Genomic DNA, 24,129 nt, shown 5'->3' with positions numbered 1-24,129 from the left:
TATAGTGTAGTTGATAGTACAGACATTGAAGAAAACCCTATTAAATACGAACGTACTCACAATTACGTAGCAATGGAGTATTTCTATGTATATATATATTATTATTGACATAAATTTATTACGGAATATGAAAACTTCCAATAGTATAAACCTATATATGTTACAGTAAGGTTGTATACTCAGTGGTTATGTAGAATCCCTAAAAGTTTCAAAATGTTACACAACATATTAAAATGTAAGGAACAATACTATATTTATATGTAAAGCACAATATATTACAATGTTAAGATCAATATTTCTCAAACAATCATTTATCTTTACCAACTAAATTTTGATGACATTGACTATTGCATATATGCCCTGCTTTTCTACGGGCGATGTGATTATTGATTGGCATCTTTTTTGATATAGATCATTCACATCTGTTTTACCACAGCATTTCACATAACAAATCAGATTTACTTCACGTCTAAGAGAAAAAAATTCTCAGTACAAACATCTGAGGTGCCAAAACTAGACATTGCTAGAGGCTCTCAAGAGCATGTGTTGCTCACCTTATTCTCTTCTGGTTTTTGAAATAATGTAAAAATAGATTTAAATCATAAAAGACTCTGCAAATCATTCGTTCTATCTGTATTTTCTATGCATTTAGTTGAAATACGCTCTACGGCGTGATGTGAAATAAAACGCCTTAACTAATCTTGATATAAAATTATTGTCTAGTTTCAATAAATATAAAAATATTCTTGTAATTGCATGGAACAGACATAAATGATTTTTTTTTACGATGTATGTAAATACAAGTCACTTTGTAAGTAATTTTAAGCACCAATTTGTCAGATTATTATTGGGGCGGGATGCATTGTGTTTTTCGTTTTTATAACTCCGACACATTTTACCTATATCAGACTCAATTCAGAAAACCGGTCAGTGTTTTCTTTGTTTTTTTTAACAGTTAGCACATACTTTCTATAACTGTTTTGTTAAGAATTAGAAAGTAGTTTCTATTGCTTGAATTATTTTAAAAAAGGAAAACATTATGAAATGTTTGACCCTTTAGGTAGTTTCTATTTTAGGAACATAAAAACAATAAAAAAAATGAATTGAAATGATCAATTACATAAATATAATTTTTTTTAAGCTTCAAGTCTTTCCATTATCTTTTGTATGCCATGACTCGAAATCACCGCACATTTTTTTTCATTCTTTGATATATATTGTTTGTTCATGTTACTACAAATTAGAGATCAAATTCAATATTGACTATTTTTCCTCTTACCATTCAGAATTTGTGCTTCTTGATATATATACAAATGGTATTATACTTGTTGTAATTAATGACAAGATGTAGTTTAATGTCGTATCAAAGTTCAAATTAAAAAAAAATATATGCATATTTTTTTATTACTAAATGGCTAGATTTGATTATAAAACTTATATACATCACTTATGTATGAATGAAATTCCATAATTTGTCGAATTGAAAAGAAATATGTTTTTTTTTTTATAATTGTGAGTTCCGTCAAACGTTCTGTATTCCGTATGCAGATACCTAAGCCTAACTTAAAATCCCGATAATACGATATGGACTCGTAAAAATGATAAAATCGTGCACAAAAAGACCAAGTTTATGACATTTGCATGCATTGGTTCCATAATCAGATTAACATTTAAAATTTCAAATGTGTATGTGATACAGTCGTCACTTTGTAGCACAAACAAAGCTGTTATGCCGATGATGGGTTGAGGGATTTGTTTGGTAATTTTAAGATGTAAATTTTGTAGTTATGAAGTACTCAATTTAGCAAGTTATATGAGAAACATTAAGCAAGCAACACTCAATCAATGAACAGTATACTTGTGAATGTATGAACGAATAATGTATGGAATGTATTATGTAAATTATGTCAGGATTGAAAGCTTAACTACTTAGTTATCGATAACGTCGGTTATTCCCAACAAGAAGTAAATTTGAAGTCCAGTTAAAACTTTACCTCAGTATTTGTGCGTAAACATTATTTTTGGTACTTTTTTATGATATATATAACATAATTATTTTAGTTAGCAGAAATTTGTTTTCTAGCAATTATCCAATGGCACTCGTTTGTTTCCTGATTGCCATTTGAGTACCTTAATATTTAAAGGTTTTGCATAAATCGGCCATGCTTGTGACATCACAAATGAGGAAGTTTTAACTTGTATTAAAAAAAGAACTCTTCGGCAATTATTTTATAGACTATATGTAAAAAAACTAAGTTTTATTGATTTTTGCCTAGTAGTAAATTTAACAAAATGTATTATATTCAAACAAAATTAAATAACTAAATATGCAGGGGTCTTACCTAGCTCATATATTCCGTCCTTCAGTACGTTCATCCGATCGTTAACATTTAATGATGTGTGAGATACTCAGAATTTCAATAAACGATGACGAAAGATTTTTAATATTATGCAACCATTGTAATGATCGATGTATATCATTTACCGGCCTTTTAAAAAAGAATACTACATGATTATCTGTTTTTCAAATGTTTCTTTTTCATACGAATCGAGGTAATATTGCACTTGGATATTTAAACGCAGATCTGTTTATTACAAAAGATGTTGTAAAACCATTGCGTGTCTACGTATACACCAATTTAATCGATTTTGTGCATGTTTGTTTTTATTTTACTGTGCAGCCTACATTTACCAGGTGATTCAAAAGGGATATTGGGGACATGATCAGGGACAAACTACAGTGCATTCCGAATTATAAATAATATATTCACGTTTATTACGAAATCCCACACCGTAATTTGAACCAACGTATTGACTGCTTATTTAAATAGAAATAAGGCGATAAAGTATTTTGATAATAAAATTGAGAATTGAAATGGGGAATGTGTCAAAGAGACAACAACCCGACCACAGAAGAACAAATAACAGCAGAAGGTCACCAACAGCGAAAAATTCCCGCATTCGGAGGCGTCCTTCAGCTGGCCCCTAAACAATATATATACTAGTTTAATTTTTTAGTGACAATGAACGCCATACTAACTCCAAATTGTATACAAGAAACTAAAAATAAAAAGAAAACAAGACTAACAAAGGCCAGAGGCGGCGGGGTAAACATGTTTATGAGATCTCAACCCTCCACATATACCTCTAGCCAATGTAGAAAAGTTATGCCTATTTCAAACAGTTTACCTGTGACAATACCAAGTTATGTCAATTCTCAGTAATATATGGAGTCGTCTTAGATTCATATTTTTAAAATTCTTAGTAATAGTGTGTTTTGACAAAATTAAAGATGAATTAAACATTTGCTGTTGAAACAAGATTTGCTTATATATTGAATAATTTGCATTTTGTGAACTTGCAGTTGCATAAATTGTTCCGATTAGAAATTGATATATTTATAAATGAACTATAAACATGATAAAGGGAAACTGTATGAAAACGGTCATTAATCATTGTATTTTTTCTGTATAAATATATGTGACCAGCCACGACATATCCAGGCTTATGGAGGTAAAACGTCATTGTGAGAAAATCGCCGTTAACTATATGTGACTAGCCATTTCCAGGCTTAGTTGGGTACATTGTCTAAAATTTGATTTTTGTATATTTATCTAAAATATTCCGAAACAAAACTCTCTGTCATGTAATTATGACATATTTGTTGTAATAGCAATGAAACGAGTCATTTCGAATACCGGTATGAAAATGAGACTGTTCTATGACGACTTTTATTTATTGAAGCCACTAATTCATAAAACACAAAATTATTGTATTTATCGGCTTTTAGTGATGTTGAATAGCGAATTTGAATAAAATTTCAAAGACTTAAATTTACTGCAATGCAAACAATTCTTAGCTCTATTTTAGAACATGTAATTTAAACTTGTTGAAATGAAGTTAGTTTGAAATTTGTCAAAGTAAGCTTTAAGAATTCCTTTTTTTAATTTAGATTTATTATGCATGTCTCTATACATAGTGAGCGACGCGTAACAGTTTATAAGTAGGTGTTCTCATATATTAATTTGATACGGTGCATTTATTATGGATATATTTCAGACTTCATTTATGAAAGAAACACTTTAGAGCAGAGCAGTATTTGTTTGTTTGTAGCTCTAATTTAGAACATTTAATTTAAACTTGTTGAAATGAAGTTAGTTTAAAATTTATCAAAGTAAGCTTTAAGAATTCCTTTTTTTAATTTAGATTTATTATGCATGTCTCTATACATAGTAAGCGACGCGTAACAGTTTATAAGTAGGTGTTCTCTTATATGCATTTGATACGGTGCATTTATTATGGATATATTTCAGACTTCATATAATTTCTTCCTGTTTCATTGTGTTTGTCTGACTTATTTGAACAGGATGGCGGCCATTTTTCCTCTGGATAAGTTTTCGTCACTTAATGTATTGTAAAATATATCGGTGAATTGAATTCTTTCATTGAACCCTTGATTCGATTCTTGATTTTTATCTGTAATTTATCTATAGATTTTATATTTGACACTTGATTGAGTATCTGAAGGCCTTTGTGATAAATCGTAATATAACTGAAACATTATAATTGTGACTTATTAAACTTAAGAATAAGCTGACCTCGTGTTTGATCAATTGTAAAATTATTAGGTTTGTATTTAAAGATGGCGGACGCAAATTTTGAACATATTATAAATAAATTAGGCATGTACAAAAACGTTGTTATAAAAATAGATTTTTCTGAAGTTGTAGATTCAAATTTTGCACCGATTCTTCCACTCATATACACATGGAAAAAGTATTGAAACACCTTGATATCTTAAAAGTTGATAAATCAGCCTCTTATTTTGGACGAAATATACAATGGTATTGATCTCCATGATGTAAAAAACACTCAACAACACTCTAACATTATCATGTTTCGTTCGTTTATCACTACATATAATATTGAAACGTAGTTAATGATAATAGTGGAATTAAAACGAAAAAAAAAATGTATGAACACAATATGTTTTATCTAACCAAACTTTTTTTATAACAAAATGAAGTGTTTTATGTACAAAAAAAATGCATTTTACAACTTTTACTGTAGTCCTACTTTAAAATGCCAGACATTTTAAAATTAATCTTTAGATTATTGTTCACATCATGGTTGATCATTATACGCCAAAAACTTAGTACTTTGTGCGCAGCTTCCAATCAAACGGATTACCGCATCTTAACGTCCTCTGATTCCTGCCATAAGTCGACTAATTTGTTGCTAAGTTAGCAGCAACCATTCCTGGCGAAAGGTTTTGTTTATTTCATGACGTGTTAGAACTGGGGTGTCCTTTCGTGCATTTTACGCCGAATAGTGTCCTATGAATGCTCGATATGGTTCAAATTCGGGCTACGATCGGGCAAAGGAAGATAAACCGAATTTCATTGGAACAATGTATCTTCCTCCACGATGCTAATTTCCCACTTTTACGAGCTCTGCACTATATAGGATACGGGCAACTATGTGTCTGTTCGTAGGCAAAGGACCCCGAAATGGTCTTATCGCACGATAACCAGTGACGATGAACCGATCTCGAACAGTTCTTGTTTAAAGACTACTGTATGGTAATCACTCTCTTTTTAGGATAGTATTGTTTGCAATAGGTTTACTTCTGACCAACCTTCATTATGCTTGATTTTCCCTTACAGATGTTATAGGGGGTCTTCTTGATCTCGGAAGGTCTTTAACATCGTTTGTTGACTGATTCTTATTCTCAAAACGACTTATAGTTGAATGGTCAAGACCAACAATACGTTCAATTGTCCCAGTGACATACTTGCTTCTCTCATGCTGATTTTGCCATCTTGCTGCAGTTATTAGTTGGGGATGACCAATTACAAGGTGTCAATCACATAACTGTATACACATGGTTATTTAAAGTGTTGAAAACAATGAGAATAACGCATCTGTTTTATTGTTTTCGAGTAGAGTAGCTGCATGTGCAGATAAGAACTTATTGATTTGATATTTATTAATTAAACTCAGGTGATATTTAAATAAGGTTTATATCACTAAAAAATCAAAAGGAATATGTGTGACCCCCTCAGGACTATTCAAATTACATCAAAAGTAACTTACAGCACATAATTATACAAATTAATGTACTAATTAATTAATAGAATATTTTATACTTTTATTTCATCATTGCATTGTAAAAAAGAAGGATTGTTCACCAAAAAAAATGTTTTATCCACGAGTTTAAAATTTAGAAAGGAAATGGTGAATATGTCAAAGCGACACCACTCGACCATAGAGCAGAAAACAGCCGAAGGCAACCAATGGGTCTTCAATGTAGCGAGAATTCCCGCACCCGTAGGTGTCCTTCAGCTGGCCCCTAAAAATATGCATAATAGTACAGTGATAATGGACGTCATACTAAACTCTGAATTATACACAAGAAACTAAAATTTACAATCATACAAGACTAACAAAGGCCAGAGGCTCCTGACTTAGGACAGGCGCAAAATTGCGGCGGGGTTACACATGTTTATGAGTTCTCAACCCTCCCCCTATACCTCTAGCCAATGAAGAAAAGTAAAAGAATAACAATACGCACATTAAAATTCAGTTCAAGAGAAGTCCGAGTCCGATGTCAAAAGATGTAACAAAAGAAAATAAATAAAATGACAATAATACATAATAACAACAGACTACTAGCAGTTAACTGACATGCCAGCTCCAGACCTCAATTAAACTGATTGAAAGATTATGTCTTCATCATATGAATATCAGGCACAATCCCTCCCATTAGGGGTTTAGTATCATACTATCATAAAGTATATGAAAAGAACATAACCCGTGTCATGCTAACAACTGTTTTTTTTAGAAATAAATGTGTTTAGTTCCGATGCAAAGACCCTATCAGTGAATCAATATTAAAGCCAAAATATGCAATCTTTAATGACCTGACAACAGTTTCGTAACTATATCCCCTTCTAATCAGTCTATTTAAAGATTTTATTGGTTTCTGAGGAGAATACTGACATTTTTGTGCTTTATAAAGAATATTCCCATAAAAAAATGGATGTGAAATACCTGAACGTATAAGATGTCTGCATGTTGAGTTATATTTACAAATTATTTCCTTATACCGGTGATAAAATTTAGTAAATGTTTTGACCAGTTTGGGATATCGAAAACCCTGGTGTAATAATTTTTCAGAAATACACAAATTTCTCTCGCTAAAATCTAATACGTTGTTACATACACGAGCGAATCGTACAAGTTGAGATATATAAACACCATAAGATGGAGACAAGGGAACGTCACCATCTAAAAATGGATAATTAACAATAGGAAATGAAAAATCATCTCTTTTATCATAATGTTTTGTATAAAGCTTCCCGTTTATGATATAGATATCAAGTTCGAGGAAAGGGCAGTAATCATTATTATCATTAGCTTTATTCAAAGTAAGTTCTACAGGATAAATTTCTTTAGTATACATACTGAAGTCGTCATTATTGAGAGACAATATATCATCCAAATATTTAAAAGTATTGTTAAATTTTTGTATCAAATGTTGTTTTGATGGTCTTTGCTAATTTTAGTCATAAATTGTAACTCATAACAATACAAAAACAGGTCCGCAATAAGTGGTGCACAGTTAGTCCCCATTGGAATTCCAATAACTTGACGATATACAGAATCTCCAAAGCGAACAAAAATGTTATCAAGTAAAAAAGCAAGCGCATAAATAGTACCAAAGCATGTTCAATTGACATAGTTCTTTTGTTTATTGCTACTAAAAAATATCTTAAAGAGTTTGAACATATGTACTCGCATTCCGACTTTTTAAATGCCCAGTTAATTAGGGATGTGAATTTTTTCTTAATAAGAATATGAGGCAAAGTGGTATATAGGGTAGAAAAATCAAAACTTTGAACAGATTCAAAATCACCAATATAAGCATGCAATTTATCAAGTACTTCCAACGAGTTTTTGACACTCCAAAAGTAATTAATTCCACTATTTTCAAAGGCCTTATTTGAACAATTCATTATCAGGTTTTTTTATTGTACCAAGTGTACTAGTAAGTAAAACAGACAATTTAGAAGTTGAACAATGGTTAGAAGATGAAATAAATCTATATTTGTAAGGTTTTTTGTGTAGTTTGTGAAGCCAGTACATAGTTGGGACTTTCATTTTGCTTGTAAAGAAGTAGCTAAAAGTTTATGTTTGTTACAGATGTCGTTTTCTGAAAAGGAAGTCAGTTGGAATGTTGGTGAATTCGTGATTTCCTTTTGCAGAACCTCTATATAAAACTTACGTCAAACAATAATGATATTATTATCAGCTTTATCAGCCGGGACAAAAACAAATTCCTTGGCTAGTTCTGTTAGTTTATTTTTGATACGCGAAATAGGGTTTTTAAAGTTTTTGTTAAGAGTAAAATGTTCTTTAAAATGTTGTATTTGAATATCAACTATCTTTATTACTGTATTTATACACAATATTCACTTGTTAATAGACTGCTATTGAGTTCTTGAGTCCCAGTCTAATTTAATGCATAATTACCATTAAGCTTTATTTATTCTCATTCAAATGCAGCCAGTCAATATTGTTTGTGACAACAAACTATTCTCTTACTGTCAGACAAAACAAAAACCTTCAGCAAGCTACCTGTTTGAATAAGGGGAAAAGTTGCAAAAAAAAAGTTTTTTTTCCTCAGATGTTCAAAGTACATGTAAAAAAAACTTGTGTGTTTTGATACGTATGTGAATTAGTGAGATTTTTTTTTGTCTGACAATGATCATGTGGTGATCATGTGATGTTTTACACCTAGTTAAGGGTTTGTTTGATATTTTTCAATTGTACAGTCTTTATAATATTGTATTTGTTGTGTTTAACAAAAAGTTCTTATATTTTATATCTTTTGATTTTGAAATTGTTCAGTGAAGTGAAAAAACAATCAGATTATTTGATTGTGTTGATGAAAGACAGTGTCATAATTATTTTTAAAGTATTCATTCCTCACCATACAAGAAATAAAGAACTAAAACATTTTATAACATTTTTATGTCAAATTAAATTGAAAACTAAGATAAACAAAGAAGAGAAAATTAATGAAATGATTAAAATTGAAATGAGTTTCAATATCATATAAAAGAGGAAAGTTAATGAAATGAATGATATTAAAATTAGTTTCCAATATATAAGATAATGTAAAAGATTGCAAGAATATATTTTTATGAAGAAAATTCAAATTAAATAATGAAAATAGTACATTCCATGGATTAAGTTAGTAGAAATTAAAATATTGCCAATTAGTTTGTGATAATCATTTGAAAATTGTATGTGTCGTAAATCTAAAACAAACTGACAACGCCATGGCTAAAAATGAAAAAGACAAACAGAAAAACAATAGTACACATGACACAACATAGAAAACTAAAGAATAAACAACACGAACCCCACCAAAAACTAGGGGTGATCTCAGGTGCTCCGGAAGGGTAAGCAGATCCTGCTCCACATGCGGCACCCGTCGTGTTGCTTATGTGATTACAAATCCGGTAAATAGTCTAATTCGGTAGGTCAAATTCATGAAAGGGAAGAGGATTGTAGTTACGACGTAAGGAACATATATAAGATAATGTAAAAGATTGCAAGAATATATTTTTATGAAGAAAATTCAAATTAAATAATGAAAATAGTACATTCCATGGATTAAGTTAGTAGAAATTAAAATATTGCCAATTAGTTTGTGATAATCATTTGAAAATTGTATGTGTCATATGTATTCTTAAACAAAGTGTTCATTAACAACGCATATCTTCATTCTCATCTGTCCATCATGTTTATACATTTTACATAAATTGCTCATTATACTGATTGAAAAAAAGCTACTTTATAATAAGTTTCTATAGTTTTTGAAAATTCTTCAAATGAAGAAATTTTTTGTGGAAAATTCTGATCTTAATTTCTTATTGTGAGATATATATTTTTGAAAAAAGCAAGACTTTATAATTCAAACTCCTTTAGAAAGATTTATATTAAAAACAAACTTTTTTTTTTTGTGAAAGTGTAACTATAATAATGTTTTAATGCATTTCTGTCTCTGTACAACTTCCAATCATTTATGATTTAACATTTCCAATTCATTTATCATTCCTATGCAAGTTGAGGTCATGAATAAAATCATATTCAGATTACTTTAGTACTTGATAACATACTGCTGATATACAAGTACTGTATTTATTTTTCCCCACTTCTATGTGCATATTATAAAGACTTTTAAAAACTAATAAATTTGGTCAAAGGGAGATAACTAAAATGTAGAAATTACAATTTTGTATAACAAGTTTGTTAATTAAAGGGAGGTTATCATGGCATAACATTTTGAAACTGAAGATGTTTCTTAATTTTGATTTGTTAACTGTTTATGATTAAACCATAATGTATTCATTTACCTCATTTCATATATTTCATAAATATGAAGCATTTTAAAAATTTGAAAATAGCCTGTAACTTTTTATATTGTAAATGAAATTAAATATCAGCAGAAAAACAATTGTATAAAATGCATTAAATTATATCTAGATAATGATCAAAATGTTTATAAACCTATGCATTTATTTAAAATATAGGCATTGTCTTGGCAAGAATTTGTTATCTGTTTACAGATAAAAAAATGATATTGTTTCTATTAAAGAAATAAAAAATAATGAATTTATTTGTGTTAGATTTGTTTTATAAATTAATAGTATATGAAAGAGGGACGAAAGACACCAAAGGGACAGTCAAACTCGTAAATCTAAAACAAACTGACAACGCCATGGCTAAAAATGAAAAAGACAAACAGAAAAACAATAGTACACATGACACAACATAGAAAACTAAAGAATAAACAACACGAACCCCACCAAAAACTAGGGGTGATCTCAGGTGCTCCGGAAGGGTAAGCAGATCCTGCTCCACATGCGGCACCCGTCGTGTTGCTTATGTGATTACAAATCCGGTAAATAGTCTAATTCGGTAGGTCAAATTCATGAAAGGGAAGAGGATTGTAGTTACGACGTAAGGAACATATCCGATATCATTTGTGAAACGGTTATTCCATAACGGTCAACCAACTCGTGATGGCGTCCGTAAAATTTACGAACGGATGATTTCAACTTCACCATTTGGAACTCTTGGTTTAATAGCTTCCTTGTGAGCAGTAACCCCCTATCAAGAAAATCATGATAGGAAATGCAAGCACGGGAATATCGTATCAATTGGGAGATATATACCCCGTATGCAGGTGCTGCTGGAATGTTGCTACTTAGAAATGGAAAGTTCACAATAGGAAAGCTGAAATCATCTCTTTTGTCGTATAGTTTTGTCTTCAACCGACCCTCATTGTCAATTTCTAGATGTAAGTCAAGATATGAAGCCGACTTAACTGTATCTGTAGTATCCTTTATCTCCAATTCGATGGGATAGATGCGATCCACATAGTCACCAAATTTTGAATTGTTTAGTGAAAGAACGTCATCTATATAGCGGAAAGTAGAGTTAAAGGATATTGCTAACTTCTTATCTTTCTTCCTAAGAAGTTCCTGCATGAAGTCAGCCTCATAATAATAATGAAACAAGTCAGCAAGTAGAGGGGCACAGTTTGTTCCCATTGGGATGCCGACAGTCTGTTGAAAAACACCCTAATAGGTTTCTGTTCTATAACTCCAGTGTTCCTAAGCCATGTGAAATAAAACTAACACCATGCTTTGTACCACAAATCTCAAATTTGAGTGGTGTCACTTTTACTATTCTCAAGTTATGCCAATTCATAATGTTATAATGCACACGCACCTTCTCCATTATTAGTGTTTTAAGGCCACTTTGATTTCTGTTGGCTATTTCTTATTTGCAAAGAAAGCCAGATTGCTAAGAGAAAGCAATCTACCTACGGCAGAAAACTGTCAACCATATTCAATTAAGATTGGAGTTTAATGCACCCGTCACATGCAGGTTTTCTTATCACAACCTTAGTGTTGACAGGTCATTGATACAGTAGATGAACTACATTGACCACTCATGGTCAGTGCCCAGTAGGAACCATCAAGATACCATATAAAACTGCAACCATAGTCTATTAAGATAAGAGATGGGTTTGGTCTGAAATTCACAACCTCAGTATTGACAGTACCCTAGTGATCACTGTAGATGAACTACTTACAAAAAATGAAATAACAAGAAGATGTGGTATGATTGCCCATGAGACAACTCTTCACAAGAGACCAAAATGACACAGAAATAAACAGCTATAAGTCACATTAAACAATGAGCAAAGCCCATGCCGATTAGTCCGCTATGATTGTCCCTGACCTAAAATAAAACAAATGTAAAACACTTCAAAAAGAAAACTAATGGCCTAATTTTAAATTAAAATGAACCAAAAAAGTATAAAACAGAATAAAAATTAACACTGAATTACAGACACCTGACTTGGGACAGGCACATACACACAGACTGGTGGGGTTAAACATGTTAGCGGGATCCCAACCTTTCCACTAACATGAAACAGCTGTGCAACTGTACAACATAAGAATTAACTATAAAAATCAGTTGAAAAAGGCTTTACTCAACAGATGGATACTGATAGAAATACATATTATAACAAAAACACGTGGACATGGCCAGGTACTTGCACATCCCAACAACAAAAAGCCACTTAGTACACATCTGAGAAGATTTTTGCAGATATTATGAACATTAGGTCAACTTCATTATGTGTATGGAAGGATTGTAATTTGTAAATGATTAGACTGGCAGGTTTCATCTGAACTTGACCTCAATTTCATGGTTTATTTAACACTAGATTTTGTGGTTTAGTCTATATCTCAAACACTACAAACAATAATGCCACTATGTTTGGTGTGAGGAATGATTATAAGTTGATAATCCCAGTCTGGTAGGTTTCAATTGACCTTGACCTCAAGTTCAAGGTTCTTTGGTCAATGTTTATTTTTTTGTGGTTAGATATATTTGTCAAATATTAAAAACTATTGGTCAATAATGTTTGATGTACGGAATTATTATAAGTTGTACTTGTTTGGCAGGGTTCATATGACCTTGACCTCATATTCATGGTTCATTAGTCTATGATGAGTCTTTCACGGTAATTTTGTCAGTTTAACAATTACTATTAGCATTAGGTCAACTATATTTGGTGTATAGAATGACTATAAGACATGTCTGTCTGGCAGGATTCATATGACCGTATCCTCATTTCATGGTTCACTGATCAATGTTAAGATTGTGTGATACTTTTAGTAAAACCTTCATATTACAGACTATACACGTGAATTCAAAACCGTGTAAAAGACCAAAACAAAAACAAAAACCAAAAAAAAACAAGAACGACAACATTACAAAGAAAATCACATTTTAGAAAAGACAAAAGACATGAGGTTATAACTAAGGTATTCATGAAATATACAAACTATTGTTATGCGTTTACTTTTCTACATTGGTTAGAGGTATAGGGGGGAGGGTTGAGATCTCACAATCATGTTAAACCCCGCCGCATTTTTGCGCCTGTCCCAAGCCAGGAGCCTCTGGCCTTTGTTAGTCTTGTATTATTTTAATTTTAGTTTCTTGTGTACAATTTGGAAATTAGTATGGCGTTCATTATCACTGAACTAGTATATATTTGTTTAGGGGCCAGCTGAAGGACGACTCCGGGTGCGGGAATTTCTCGCTACATGGAAGACCTGTTGGTGACCTTCTGCTGTTGTTTTTTTTATTTGGTCGGGTTGTTGTCTCTTTGACACATTCCCCATTTCCATTCTCAATTTTATATTATAACTATAACTGCATATATTTGACGATAAACCTGAATGATAGATCGGAGTTGTTTTTTGATGTCCAGCATCAAATATTTCTTGCATTTTCAAGATGAAAACATAACTTAACAATTAAAAAATATAATTCATAGGGTTTGCAATGTATTTCGACCAAGATGTTGAGCTTAAATATTGACTGCCACTTGAAAACTCATGTTGGATAGGACGCCGCTTTAAAATTTGCCTTGCAACAAATCTTTTCATTAACATGCAGAGATTATGAAACTGTATAACATGATACAATTTGATTTCAAATCCGAATTACGACTGGACATGGCATAGTGCTTATCCTACAATTAACCAACTATTGTACAAATAACAGGAACACAATCCATTTATGGTTGTACGTGTTCAAATAAAGTATCTTGTTACTCTGCTTCCACATTAAGCAACCAATAATATTAGTATTTCTTATTGTGTCAGCTTCTTCGCAGTTCGTGTGTATAACTTTCTAAATTCATTTGAAAAATCAGAGACAACATTTCGGATTTAACTATAAAAGTGCTCTGTGTGTCAATAACTGGATAAACACAATATATATACATTGTCAAACACACATTTATTTGAACTCGCTACCAAATAGGAGAAAAGCTCAGCAAGTCTCGCTTTTCGTCGTGTTTCTAAAGCTTGTTCAAATCAATTTTATAACTCCGACAAGGCACATTTTGTATCTTTTTATACATATCACATGGTCAAATTGACACCTCTTTTATAAAATTATTCACATGTTTTCCGAAAATGATTTATTGTTGGACTTTTGCTGTTGACCCCCAACTGTTCTTTATCCTGGATTGTGAAACAACGAATTGAGCTTATCAATATTTGGTGCTACTAGCGACGAGGGAACTTGCGATTCACCGTCATGAGTTTAATTATAGTGATTCTGAAAGAGGCTAGGTTTGTATTGTTATTTTATTTGCATAAGGTTTAGCATTTTCTTTGTCTGATTTAATTTGCTAGTGCCTTTTCTATAACTGCTGATACAGATTAACAGTATATGTTTTGTCCTGAAATAATTATACAATCATGTAAAACTTTCACTTTTGGTCTGAATTATGAACGTTGAAGTACGGGTACATGGTATCAACGGCAACGGGCGAGAGGCGCCGAAAAATTCATAGAACTTACAATATGAATGAGATACACTTACATTTAGAAACATTCACAAATATCCACAATGTTTTGTATTTCCTTATTATCCCTCTGTAATCTACTAAAACGATAGTTCATGCTGACACTAGATGAAATGCATGGTGTTTTAAGACATTTGATTGCTGTTTTTTAAAATGTTAAATACGCAATATCCTTGATTATTTTGATTGTTAAAATGTTGCTAGATTAGGATATATAACTGAATTGTCATGTGTAAATTTTGTGGCGGATTATTATTCTGTACGGATAATGCGATTGATACATGTATATATATATATAGTTTTGGCGGAAATTTACGTTATTTTATGCGGATCGCCCAGCTGCTAATTTTGAGATATTGCTGAATGAACCGCCGTTCAGTACACCAGCTTTGGAAACCTAACTGTGATACAGTGATAAGTCCAATCGTCTTCCAGTTTTTTTTTATTGACACATGATTTGGTTGTGTACTGTTGTTGTAACAGTTGTTGTTGTTGTTATAAATCCTTGAGGAGATAATTTAATTCAATTCTTTATTACTTTAAGCACATCATACTAATCAGTGCAATAAATACAAATACATTTTTTATAACACAACATGACATAATAAATATGAGAAGCATATATAAATATCAAGTGTTGTTCACTTACAGTTCAGTTTTATGATTGAGTGCATCAAATAAATATTTACACGTCAAATTACTCAAATCTTTGACATTTTCAGTGCTTAGAATTTGAACTAATTTGAAGGACGATGGACGTGCATACGATATAGTTACAGGGGAGGTAATGACGTTGCTAGCATAAAATGTTATTTTCGCGACGGCAAACTGTGACATATCGGGAAATTCGACTGATGTTTTTTTATTCAAACTGATTTAATCTAAAAACGAGTGCATGGACCCCTATCTTTTAAAACGACATTTTGTTTCATTTTGCAGGAGGATTATGTGAACCAAATTTTTAAATCTGTAAATAGTGCAATTATTTGAATTTTGATAAATATTGGTCAAATTAAAAATGCATAAATTTTTATTTTTTGAATACGGCCACAAATCCGAATTTGATCTCATTAAACTAAAAAGTAGCACATGAAGGTATATTTTGTATAACAGATTTTATTTAATCAAGCAAAAAATAGCCTATATGGAAATTTTCATCAAACTTTAAATACGGGATGAAAACTGTATCGTATGCCCTTAAGTCTAAGCCGAATTAAATACACTCCAAAATTCATATGTTTAGATAAAGGGATCCTTTCTAGGGTAAAATTTTCAGTTCTGTGGTAGAACTCCAAGAATTAGATCAAGATTAGAAATACCATAAACAGCTTTATGTTCAAAACTATTACAGGTTCTTGATAGATTTTAAGACTGAAGATCTGAGTCAATCTGTCTTACTTAATTTTCCAATAAAACACGAAAACGCGAATATTTATTTATATAAACACGTTTAAAGCTATTTTGGCCGAGGAATTTTTTTTTCTCATGTCGTCATGACGCCATTATACGGCTTATAAGCATGATAAATTATCAAAGTTCTGGTTACAACAAAATTCTAAAAAAAAAAACCCTCCCAAAACCACCACAAACAGCATATTTCAAATAATAGTTGGCTAAAAAGTTTCTCTCAATGATAACATATATTTTCCAAGGGGTACAATCAAAATCACGTGATGGATATACACACACCGGGAGTTACAGTCGAACTCGCCGCTTGAAAGTTAGTAGTTGCATTTTCTTGTTTATATCAATTAAATTTTGATTAATAAGTTGGCACACCGAATGTCGGATAGAATGTTGTTTTAGAATACACAATTGTTTTTGCTAGAAAGCTTGCAGTTATTGCAAACACTTCGACATAGTTCCAAATGTTCGACGAATATTTGTGTCGAAGTGTTAGCATTAACTGCACGCTTTCCAGCAAGGATAATTGTGTATTTCAAAACTAGATAGTATCCGACATTCGGTGCACTACCTTATTTATTAAATTTTATTGATATAAACAAGTTAATACGACTACTTACCTTTCAAGCGGTCTGCTCGACTGTTACTTCCGGTGTGGGTATATCCATCACGTGATTTTGATTGTACCCCTTGTTTTCCGTCTGTGCTTAGATATACAACTTGTGATCAGGGACACTCATAATTATATCCGTGGATATATGAGACAATCAAAGAAACTAAAACAAAACCAATGTAGTAGTTGTCGTTTGTTGGTGTGGTTCATAGGTGTATGTCCGTTTGTAGACCTTTGGTTTTCCTGTTTGAACTGTTTTACACTATTCATTTTGTGGTCTGTTATAGCTTGTTGATTGGTCTGTGTTGAAGGCCGTACTACTACCTGTTTTAACTTCATTTTATCAGGTTTGGAACAACCCTCAAAATGTATTATCCTTTTAATTAGGGACTGTTCCTAAGAAAAGAGTGCATTTTGTAGAAAATAAAAAAATAAAAAATTAGATTTTTTAGAATAAAGGCAGATTACTTTCAATGTAATTGATTAAATTACAATTACTTTGTCATTTGTCCGATTAAATTAAATGAATGATTACATCATGTCTGAAAGTGTCTAATTAAATTAATGATTACATTGCCAATTTCCATGTAATTGAATGTAATGTGTAATTTAGCATTTTTTTAATTACATGTAATGGTAATTTAATTAATAACATTGAAAAAAGCATGTAATGCTCAATTACTTTTCAATTTCATTTCAATAACATGTACTTTTATGGTGTTAAAGATAAGGATTTGTGTTTAATAAAATAAGTTGTAAAATTTATTTTTACAAATATTGATATCACATACTCTTTTTACATATGAAGTCTCTAATTTATTCTGAAATTTTTATATTATTAATTATATATCTGATATACAGAATTTTTTCTGAATAGTGTTACATTTTTTTTTCAAATGTGAGAATCATATATATGTGTTGTTCATTTTTTTTTTTAGAAAAATCTTTAACTAAATTGATTGATAAATGATTAATCACCTTAAACAAAAACAAAAAAGTGTGTGAAAAAAAACCTTTTTTAAACAGTCAATTTAGAATTCAACATCACTCATCACACTCATGCACATTTCGTCAAATTAGTATACACAAAAGGATTATAGATTCAAAAATTAAAAGCTGTAAAAACAAACAGCAATCAATCAGATTAAATTGTCCAGGGACAATGCCACTGTTACATGTATTTTATCTAATTAGCAAAATATTGCTAATATTGAGACATTATATACATTGTTTGTACTAAAAATTATGATTCAATCTTGTGACAAGCACACTATAATATTTTTAAAGATTTTATTTTTTTAATTAATTTATAATTTCTTTATTTACACTATGTTTAATTTAAATGACTTCATTTCTGAGATGTCAAAATACCCCTTAATGCATTGGCAAGTTGAAAGGATCAAATTCCCTCTTCTATCAAAACATCTTCTGATTATGGAGCTTCCATGTTCTGGTCAAGCAATATCTGCCACATTAGGTCCTGTCGAAAGACTATTTAGAATTGCTGTGAAAGTGTTCAAGCCAGAGAGATGCAGACTAAATGACAAAACATTAAAATTACTAATGATTATCAAATGCAACGCTTAAACTATGCTTACACGAATATTTTATACATGAATTCTATATACATGTATAATATTGTTAAAAAATAGGATGATGAAATGTAATGTGTAATTGAATTAATTACTTTAGTAAAGTAATTGTGATTTAATTAATTACATTACAAAAACTGTGTAATGTGTAATTGATCATTTTTTGTGTAATTTAATTAATTGACCCCAAGTCTGAGTTCTGTTTAATAAACCACAAAAGTTTACTACAGACATACATGAACATTGTGTCAACCATTACACTTTATCATCATTGATCTCTGAATTATTTTGACTTCAATTGAATATGGCTTTATAAAGAGTTTGATGTTTGTCTTCTGATCTCTTCCAGACTTTATATTGTATGTATTTCAAGGTGAAGTTTTTGGAAGTTAAAAAATGGATGAAATAAAGTTACCAGATAAAAATTATGTAAAAATTTAATAGAATTGTTTAAACAAATTGTAACCAAAATACCAGAACTATAAGTCTACTACATGTCCAGTAAATACAAAAATTTGCTTATTTTAAACAAGATATATGTCCAACTTTTAATTTAGTTTGTGCTAATTAGATAAATTTGTGCATGTCTGATTAATCTTTTGTCATATATATTGTCTAACAGCTATACTCAATTTGAAATTGAAATAAAAAAAAACCTTCATTGGTTTCCTACCTGTCTTTTCAAAATTGACAATAATCACAATATCAACAAAAGATTATAATTCAGGGTTAAAGAAAAGTATAATATTGCTTAAATATAACATTTTTTTTTCAAATATATATATGTACATCTTTAAATTGTAAATATATGTATAATATCTTTTACAAAAGCCTTATTAGGCTAATGATGACTTTTTAATATTGTAACAGTTAATTTTTGTACTGAAGTATAGAAATCAATTAACATGCTTGATAAAATAAACCAAGCTATCTTTTAAAACTTGTTAAATATTTATTAAATAGATATAACAAAAAGGTTCATTTATTGACCATAAACACAGTTCACGATTTTTTTTCATTGTAATCAGAATGTAATAAAAATGTAATCAGGATTACAAGGCATTTTGAAAGTAATTGATTAAATTAAATTACATGTAATCAGATTTTTTGGCTGATTAAGGATTACAATGATTACTTGAAAAATTGTAATCAATTAGAGCTGATAAAGAGAAAATGTATATTGTGTAAATCAGATGCCATTGGTGATGAATACCATTACATTTTTAATTGTTCAGCTTTTGATAATTGTAGAAAACAATGTATTGCATTTTACTATAGAAATAGACTAAACTCATTGAAGTTTTATGAATTAATGAATTCTAAAAAATGTACAGAACTGAACGAACTATGTAAACTTATAAAGGAAATCAATAACAAATTGAACTTGTCTGGGTGTAAAATTGTGAACGCCTCTATCTACTTTCGTACATTATTTATGTGTGTAATTGTATTGAAATATGTATAATCTCTATACCTTTGTAATGTGGTTTGTGAGAATAAAGATATGTGGGTAATTGTACTTGTTATCGTTTATCAGCTCTAATTGATTACAATTTTTCAAGTAATCATTGTAATCCTTAATCAGCCAAAAATCTGATTACATGTAATGTAATTTTATTTATGATGAATTTTCCCCCTTCTTTAAGCAGACTTGGGGACAGAGACACAGAAAACAAACATATAACACAAAAACTAATATGTACAAACATTAATAAACAACTCGAAACCAAAAAAAAACTGGAGGTTAACAAAGGTGTTCTGGAAGGATGACCAGTTCCTGCTACTTGCAAGACAGCCACCATGTTGCTGATATAAGTCATGTGCACAAAAGGAATAGGAGGCAATACTTCTATAATAATTCAATGGAGATAATGTAAAGCAGGTGAAATAGTTATTCAATTGAATTAAATAATTATTTCTTGGTGAACAGGAAAAAAAACCCACTTCAACAGTTATAAATTTAAAAAATGTCAAAATACAACTGATAAATCAATTTTCATACCATATTTTTGTTTTGATCAATATTTTCAAAACCTATTATTTTATGTTTAAAAAAACAACAAGGATATGCTCTAGTTTCAAGCTTCTCCTAAAAAATTGCAAATTAAATTTTATTTAATCAAAATTTTCAAATGGCTCGCTCGCCTTAATTTTGGGAGTCCAAATATCCGTAGAACAAGAAATTAAATTGGTGAGGCCCCATCACATTATAAATTCTTTTCAAATTTAAGAAAGAAAGAAAACCGCACTTTTATGTGTAGAAATTAAAATTGTTGGTATCATGGTTAAAGAGATAAAATATAAATATATAAAAAAAAACGACAAATCACAAAGAAAAACATGATAAAAACTGTCAGCTCTTTCATTCGTAGCATCAAAATTTCAGAAAATTTATGAACGTGACTATGTGAAAACGTAGCTAACATTCGCGTCTGCAGCATTTACTTCTACTTTCGGTCTTTTTTATCTTCATTTCCGTTATTTTTTTCAATTACATATTGCTGTACCAAGGACCATTCATTTTCGAAAATACATGCATAGGATTGTACATTTAAAATTGACGTCTCAATAATCTCACGTACAGTACATTACACATACAATTTCAAATTTTTAATTTCAATTTGAAACAAAGACCTTTTTTCTTTTTTTTATTCAAATACTTTATTAAGCTTATTTATTTTTCCTTTTCTGATATGTTCACTTTCGTTTGAAATGACCATGCTTACGAAACATATACTTAACTTAACTTCTTTTTTCCCTTTTTCAGTTTTTCACGTTTATTTGAAATGATCATGCTAACAAACACCAAACTCAAAAATAAAAGTGTTAATATGAATGTCATATTTTAAAAGGAATTATTAATGGTACATGTTTTGAAACGCTTCATTTAACATTTAATCCATTAGACGTATAATCGACGAACCGAATAAGTTGCAGTCTGCATGCAAAATGTTTCAAATATAAATGTCCTTGTTCAAGTATTCATCCCCCTTTCGCTGACACCAGATCACAGATATCGTTTTAAATGAATTTCCATTTGTCCCTTTGTTTCCTTCATAATCAGACATTTCGTTATTTATTTCATGTTTGTTTTATTGGTTAAATTACATCAACATCATTCGTTTCATCTGAAAAAGAAATATAAAAAAGAAGATTGCAATTTTTACCAGAATGACAGCAATCATAGAAATAAATTAGGATCTGTATCAATTCATTCGTGCTTCACAATAGCATGCCATTACAAACAGACGTGCACATGCCAGGAAAAATACTTGTCTTATTATCTCTGAGAACTTTGAAACAACGTGAAATATGAACACAGTTCCGTACAATATGCATATACTAACCCGAAACTATAAAATAGATGTGAAATATGACATTATGTAAGGGTTTCACTTGCAGGAAAACGATTTAGAGTTGAATTTTTGAACCAGGGTTTAAAAAAAGTTTTTTTGTAAATAAACTTTTATGACTCGTAATTAAAAAAAAAAAAATCATTTAACAAAAGAAACATTATTATTATAATAAAAAAGGCAATTTTTATAGTGTATTTTTTAATGTTTTTTTTTATCTGCATGTATATTTTGTCTTAAAAGATACATGCATTTCAGATGAAGGTTAAGCCAAAGCTCTGAGGGTTGAAGATACAATTTGGTCAATGAAAAATCGTAGGTTGAACAAAAATCGATTTACCTATGACAAAAACAGAAGGACAAGAAAACAAACAAAAATCTCTAAACACTACATACATAACATGGACAACCGAAGACTGAGTCCAGTGAAAACCGGGACGGATCTTTGGTGCCTCGGAAGGGAAAGCATATCCTGTGCAGTATATGTCATCTTTCTTGATGCTTACATAATTATCTAACAAATACTAAAAAAATGAAAAACCAAAGATTTTAAAACAACACTGAACTACATCTCTTTGATAATGATTTTTTTCCTAATTAAAATATTTGTTCGAGAGCAACTGATGTGTCTTATGCAGACATAACTTGCGTTCGTTGGACCAGATTATAAGCCTTGTATCTTAGTGATTTGCTTACATTATACTTACCTAGATCAGAATCAGAACTGGAGTCAAAATATTCGTCCGTTTCATATGTAGATTCTTCAGAATCATCATTCGAATTCCTATGACGAATCATAAATAATAATTTGCTCATGCTGAATGATGAAGAAGTAACTGACTTTGCGAGAACCTTATGGGAAGTATAGCCAACAAGACTTGGTATAGGACGTGAAGGACTATTCTTATAAAAATGTTCCAAACGTTCCCATGTTGTTTCTTTACCTACGTCATTGAGTTTTGTCTGTAACATTTTGTTGAATTTTACAAAGAATTCGTCGGATCCGTACTTTTGGATATACCTTTTTATAGAAAATGCATCGCTTCTGTGGTGTAACCTCTCAAACAAATACTCAACAACCTGTATATCATCAACACAAAGGGTAAAATATTCACTTCTTTTAGAGAACGAAAGGGGCCTGACAACATCTTTGAATAATTGCCATTTACACGTTTTCAGATGTTTTAATATCCATGCATGAAGTCTAAAGTTAAAACATCTGTTGAAATATTCACTTCCATAATTCTCAATAGATCTTCTAACGTTTTCCATGTCGAATTCTGACTTTACTAATCCATAAACAAGTCTCTGTATTATCCAACTGTCAGTTGTAGGAACTTCTATACCGTCAGTTTCAATTGTACCAGATATTAAACTTATCGTTTGAAATAACATTTCCCACTTAGATTTGTTTACGTTTTCTACTGATTGTAACCATATTGTAAGGTTAGTGTTAAAATCATTGACGAATTGTTTACTTCCAAATTTCTTAATGTAATCTATTACAAATAACACAAGTATAGCACCAGGACTCACTAATTCACTTATAAGTCTCTGTATCAACCAATTGTCATCTGTGGTTGCTCCAATTTCTCCACTTTCAATTCTGAATGATGATGGACGAACAAACTCATAAAGCACGTTCAACTCACAATTAACCACATTTTCTTCTGTTTGCAGCCATTCAGCTAGATTTTCAGTAAAGATTGTAACAAATGTGTTGCTACCATACTTCTTAATATAAGTTTGTACATCCGTTATTCTATCTCCCTCGGTCTTTAAAAATTCTTTTATAAGTCTCTGTGACAACCAGTTATCATTTGTATGTCCCCGTATTTCACCACTTCCAATTTTAAACGATTTTGGACGAACGAATTTATACAGCACTTTTAACTCAATATTGACCACATTCTTTTCCGATTGTAGCCATGCCGTGAGGTGTTCATTGAAATTTTTGACGAAAATGTCTCCACAAAACTTCTGGATATATGTTTCTACATCCAAAATTCTATCACCCCCGTTTTTCATTAATTCACTTATAAGTCTCTGTGATAATAAGTTATCGTTTGTGTGTGCATATATTTTACCACTTTCAATTTTCAATGATAATGGACGAACTATTTCAGATATCACAATCCACTTACAATTCATTAAATTTACTTCCAATTTTAACCATTGTGAAAATGTCTC

This window comes from Mytilus trossulus, chromosome 14, assembly GCF_036588685.1.
Source record: "Mytilus trossulus isolate FHL-02 chromosome 14, PNRI_Mtr1.1.1.hap1, whole genome shotgun sequence".
NCBI classification, from domain to species: Eukaryota; Metazoa; Mollusca; class Bivalvia; order Mytilida; family Mytilidae; genus Mytilus; species Mytilus trossulus.
Note: the sequence above shows the minus strand (reverse complement) of the source record.